The 6000-nt window shown below is 46.9% G+C and overlaps 1 protein-coding gene across 28 annotated transcripts in view; it reads right to left on the reverse strand.

The window, feature by feature from the left end:
• Positions 1-5606, reverse strand: part of Nrxn3 (neurexin 3) — a 1521272-nt gene extending 1515666 nt beyond the window's left edge. For 21 of the 28 annotated variants that reach the window (XR_012446073.1, XR_012446074.1, XM_074067444.1 and 18 more), the window contains exon 1: positions 5293-5605. The gene's annotated coding sequence lies outside the window, so the exon portion shown is untranslated. Of the gene's footprint in view, positions 1-3578; positions 3805-5292 lie in introns of those variants that run through there. The other 7 variants (XM_074067424.1, XM_074067420.1, XM_074067437.1 and 4 more) reach the window with 2 other exon arrangements.
• Positions 5607-6000: the final 394 nt, after the last annotated feature.

The raw sequence follows: 6000 nt of genomic DNA on the forward strand, positions 1-6000 counted from the left end.
GAGCCAAGTTTAGCTTTCCCAGAAGACCAGCTCCAAGCTGCAAAAGAAAAGAAAATTCCAACACCAACCCACGTGTTTCTTCCCTCCAGTAGCACATATAGGTGGAGTACCTACTGCATGCCAAGAAGATAGCAATGAATAAAAACAAAGCCCCTGACCTCGTGGAGCTTGCATTTCCAAGGTAGAAATAGACAAGATTGATCAGTATATAATATTACACTCAGTTGTGATTAACCAATTAAAATGAAAGCAGAGTAACAGGCAGGAAAGCAGCCAGAGGATTGGGGTAAGGGGAGTGCTTTAGAAAGCAGGTCAGAAAAGGCCTCTCTGAGGAGGTGTCAGTGATCTGCAGGAAGAAGCTGGGAGCTGGCCCCATGCATGGCCCCTACCCAAAATCCAGCATAGACACCTGTGGCTAGCCCAGCCACATAGCTGCACTTGTTTCATCTGCAGAGCAACCAGAGCTGGCCCCAAGGGTCAGAACTGCAGCACAACCAAGCTTAACCATCAGGTAAAGATTCGGGGGTCATGGGCCTTGGAACAGGTGCACATGACCTGCATTTCTCAGCATCAGCTATGGAAAGGATGCTGCCCCTTTGTAAGTCTTCCATCCACTTGTGAGGGGTCACATAAGGAGAGCATGGTCCAGGGATCCTAAGAGCAAGCTGTTGTCTGGGTTTGGAACCATAACTCACCTCTGAGGCACCCAGCTCCCCAATTCTCCCCTTTCTCTGGCAATGACGTAACCCTTTCTCCCTAACCCCTCAAGGTCAGCCCCAGGAAGAGAGAGGAACAGCAGAAAGGTATGACAACTAGCATTTTGCTCTGAGGATTTTTTTTCTTTTAGGAAAAATGTTTCCCAATTTCACTTATAATTGCTAATAAAGAGAGACACACCTCTAGCTGAAGGAGAATGGAAAATGGCGTCTGGCAGTTAAGGCAGCCAGAGCCCAGGAGAACACTGGGGCTCAGACTGCACTCCTAGCTGAGGGTAATTGCAGCTCCTGAGGGCTGCAGCCTCCAACAAGGCCAAACTGCCCAAGAGATGGCTGATGCCGGGAGAGCAGGGCCTTCCTCCTGGCTCAGCCCAGGGCTCTGAGGAGATGGCAAGGAAAACCCTTAATTTCGCCCACTTTGTCCCTTCTCCCCCTTCAGTCTGCATTCTCCCACCCATCATCCATGAGCACCCCCGCCCATGATCTTGCTTGGTGGACATGGGGATGTCATTCCAGGCTTCCTGCTTGAGACACAGCAACTTCTCCTCCTCCACTGTCTTCTCTACTATCTTGAAGACTATCCTCCTTCTCCCCCACTAAATGCCCCTGCTTTTTGCCTTCTTTCCCCTATACCACATCTTTCCAGAGTCACTCCTATGCATATATCCAACCCACACAGCCACCCAGCACAAAAAAAGGCAGGCAGCTCCTGCCTAAACCACACGCACAGGGTTGCCAATCCCATGTTGTCCAATTAGAGGCACGCTGCTATTTGGCAATACACAAACACCCTTCCAGCCCCCACCCAAAAGGCAACACAGAGGCCACCAAGAATTCCAAAACCCAGCATCATCTACAGAGCGGAGAGCTGGGTAGGACAAAGACATCGCTCCATCCTTCCAACGAACCACGACAAGTCTCAGGGATATTCTGCAGTGCCCTCTGGTTTGACACAGCCCACTAATCAGGGCTGTGTGTGAGATTGCGTACCTATGTGCATGGGGGCAGCGGCTGTGTCTACACTCCAGGCATCAAACCTCCCCAGAGGTAACCCAGTCCATTTTCTGCTTTCCCCCTGCAACCCTCCTCCAGTGTGCCGCAAACATAGATTTCATGGATGGTTAAATTGGCTCATTACCACCGGGTGCTTATTTGGCCAAAAAAAAAAAAATCATTAATGTTATCTACCCCTATTTCAATCCCTCCTCATGAGGTCCTCCTCTCTCCCAAAGACTGTCTTACATGCTAATCCCCTGAACTGCGACACACCACAGCCCACAGCGTTTGGGAAAGAATAATGGCGAGAGGGAAGAAGAGAGCTGTTGTGGGGAGAAGATGAGGCTATAATGTTACTGCATTCCCTGTATGAAGATGGGGGAAGAAGCCATGGTAGAGGTGGAGGAAGAAGTAAAGAGGAACAAAACCAAACAAAATCAAACCCTTGGTCACCCATGTATGTGAGAGTGTGTGTGTGCAAAAGCATGTGCTAGTGCGTGTATGGATGTGCCGACTTAGCCCTCCTATCAGAAGGCTGCATCCGTGTGGCATGTAGGAAAGGCCATCGCACCACTGTTGTGTTGCAAAAAAAAAAAAGAGCCGCAGAGCCATCAGAATCAGAATTTTCTCATGGAGATGGAAAGGGCTGGAGAAAAGGGGGAGGGGGTGTACAGGGGAAAGGGGAACAGTGCATGGAAATCATAGCAGAATTAGGGGAGAATGGAAGGGAAATTGATGGTGAGGTGGAAAAAAACTGCACGCACACAAACACACACAATACCCAAACACCAACCCCACCGCTGCACTGTTCATCCAAGACTGACAACCGTCCCCCATCTCTCCGCTGCCTCTCTGAGCCCCCAAAGCTGGTGCCGATGGATTTCTGTATCTCGGTTTTGCAGCAGTGGGCTAATTACCACCAAGCCCCCTCACCAAATTAACCCCTCCCTCTCTTTCTTTTTTTTTTTCTCTAAAAGGTCAATTGAAGAATAATGTGTTTTTAGAGATAATGGATTATTTTTCAAGGAGGAAGAAAAAGGAGGGATATAGGACAAAAATTCTGCAAACCAGTGACTTCCAACCTCACCTCCGTGTCCCCTCAAGTCCCATTCACTAGAGGGTCTTACCTACCATTCTCCATCCATTCCCTTTCCCCACCACCCAAAAGAAAAGACCTTCCTACCATGCACATCGACAAACACACCAACCGCCACCCAATCTCAGTAGCCGATCTCAAAACCCCAAGCATCAATCCACCTCGATACATCCTTTCCCTTATATAAGCAGCAAATCATCAACATAGTCAGTAGAAACGCAGCATTAAAAAGAAATCAACAAAAACGGAGGCCAAATCCCCGTCAAACCCCCAATAATTAATAATAGGGAGCTACCAGAGAAGCAAAGACGTAGTTGTCTCTCAAAATCTAGAATCCCTTTGATTTCTGGCCCCCCTTCTTAAGAAGCAATTTTCTTAAATTATTATTTCACAAGAAAGGGCCGGAAAGCTCCAGAAAAGGGCATTCGCACAGTCCAGTTGTTTTTTAAAAAAGAAAAAAAAAATTAACCCAGCCCTGTTGCTCACTTTAATAGCGAACTTCCAGTGTCCAGCCTTTTTCCCCTCTTCCAGAAGGAAGACTGGCTCGCAGGATGAACCCAGGGCTGCAGAAAATGGGCCAAGAGCCCTTACTCCACACTCCCCAACAACAACAACAAAAAAATCAAACAATAGGAATATCTCTGTACAACCAGCACCCATCTGAAATATCGTTCACCCCGATATGACTTAGGCAGATCAAGCCTGTAGATTAAAAAAAAAATATACCAGCTTTGCCTCATCTCTCTCCCCACCATCCTTCTGACACGTACCCAGTAGCCCTTAGGTAAACTTGCCCATCAAAACCATCGGGACCATTGTAACTTGAAGGCGATGCAGAAGCCCTTGAACGATGAAGGGAGGCTCTACCCAGAACAGCAAATTGAGAAGGGGCTAGTTCTTCTGGCTTCTCAGACTAACCTCCAGGTGCCCCCAGATAGACTATCCTAAGAACCAGGTAGTCACCCAGTGCTCTGGGAGTTCAAATTTCCATTGGAACCTTATCACAAAGGCAAACGGTCATCTGACCCCTGAAACTACACCATCCTCCAGGTGTGACAAGGAGTGCCTCTCCTCCTCCCAGGATAGTCCTCAGGACTCAGGGCAGAGAAAAAAAATTAAGAATCTTGGGGTGGCTTCTGATAGCAAAAGAAACACTCTCTCCCCCAAAGCGGGAATAACCCAAGGAAGCGGGGAGAAGACAGCTCCTATTTTACCAGCTCTCTTCTGTGGTCCAATGGGGCTCCCCATCCTAGGCTAGCGCTCCATGATCTCTGACCTTTGCATTTAAAAAAAAAAAGAAAAAGAAAGACCAGGGAAGAGGAAACCTACATTACCTAAACCCAACAATGGCTCGCAAAAAAATATAATTTTCTCATTGCATGATGATATTTCTGTGTTCAATTCAAAGAGAGAGACATTTAACAGAGGAAGGAAGAAATTTATTTTTTTAACAAGTAATCACAGGGTAAAGTCACCTGCAAAGCAGCCAAGCACATAGGTCAGAATTACATCACTGGCCTAGGAAGGGATGGGGGCTGGGGACAGATTTTTTTTTTCATTGTCATCAGGATGATGTTTCTAAAGCAGTTAAGTTTTGTGGTTAAAAAAGAGAGAGGGAAAGAGGCAAAACTCTGGGTACAGCACAATGCCTTGAAAAAAACAATACATCAAACAGTCTTTAAGGTCACTGAGAGCTTGCAAAACCCACAGTGCTTACACAGAGTGGAAGTTTTCAGGCAAGCCTGCTGCTAAATCATTAATATAAACAAATGGAAGGCAGGGAAGAAAGATTCCCTTGTAACCGATCCAAACAGGAGTGCACACCACACGTACACTCACACACACTTCCTTTTACCTTCTGTGAGTATGCCCATCTTCACAAGATAGGAGTCAACCTGAATTTTCAAGACTCAAGAAAAACCTCACACTCCCTCAAAAAAAAAATCACACACACACATACACACTCACATACACACCTCAGTTCCTCAACAGCTAGGGAAATCCCTGCCACAATTCCATTCTGTCTTCTTGTCATCCTCAGAGTATCTCTTCTCTTTCTTACTTTAACTAACCCCTACCCCAGGAAGAGACAGATTAGGCACACAGTGGTTTCAAGATGTCAAAAAAGTACCTGCCCAAAACGAAGTGACAGACACATGTCATTTTCAACTAACAATCCAAGCAAATAGGAGAAAGATTTTTTTAAAAAAAAAGGTAATAAATTTAAAACATTCTCTGACTTTTCCAACATTTGGAAAAAAAGGACCCAACTTTCAGGAGAAACTGAAGGAAAAGAAAAACAGTTGAAAAGCAATTCCGATGGTCAGCCGAGGCTCTTGGATTTAGCATTTAGGAAAAAAATCTAGGTTGTTCCGCTCCCAACTGAAAACTTCTACTCTCTCAGGAACAATCTCTTCCCCAGAAGCAACGAGAACCTCAAGTTGTTTCACACCCTGCCTTCCTTCCTTTCCCCCCAAAGCTTACCTCTCCAGTTGAACAGAAGAGTTGGAATCTGTTTGTTTGATGTTTAATCAACTGAGTTTGCTGGGTGTCTCCTCTTTGGGAAGGTTTAAATTCCAGGATCTTTCTCTATCCTTTTCTTTCTCTCTTTCTCTCTCTCTGGGAGGGAGTGGAGGGGAAGAAGGGAGGGGGTGTTAGAGGTGTGAAAAGCAAGTCCTTGGTGGCTGGAGATGGAGATGCCCAGCTGTGAGAGGGGAGGACTCGCTGCCTCTCCCACTCAGCGAGTTGCATGCAAGAGGAGATGTGTAGAGCTGAGCTCTGAGCCTGAGACTGCCGGAGGAGCCCAGGAATTTCACGCACTCCAGAGCTGGCCCCTCCCTCTTCCACACAGACCCCGGCATTTAAAGAGACAGCCAGGCTGCCTAGCTCAGGGCTTCACCTCCTCTCTGGCTGTTTTGCAAACAGCTGAGAAGACATAATCAGGGCAGGGAGCTCTGCAGCCCCCAACAACTAAGAGGTAGGATCCAGGGCTCAGTTCTCCCCTCACGCCAGCCTGAGAGGAGAATTCTTCCCCAGAACTAGAGCAAGAATTCAAATAAAGACAAATCCTTATTTATAGCATTAGCAGACTAAACCACTGCCCCACTGCTAAGGATGCACGTGGCTCATTACAGACTGAGGGGGATGGAGAGGCTGCTAATCTACAAATGCGCCTCAGTTTCCCTGAGTAGT

This window comes from Castor canadensis, chromosome 3 (genome assembly GCF_047511655.1).
Source record: "Castor canadensis chromosome 3, mCasCan1.hap1v2, whole genome shotgun sequence".
In the NCBI taxonomy this organism is placed as follows: Eukaryota; Metazoa; Chordata; class Mammalia; order Rodentia; family Castoridae; genus Castor; species Castor canadensis.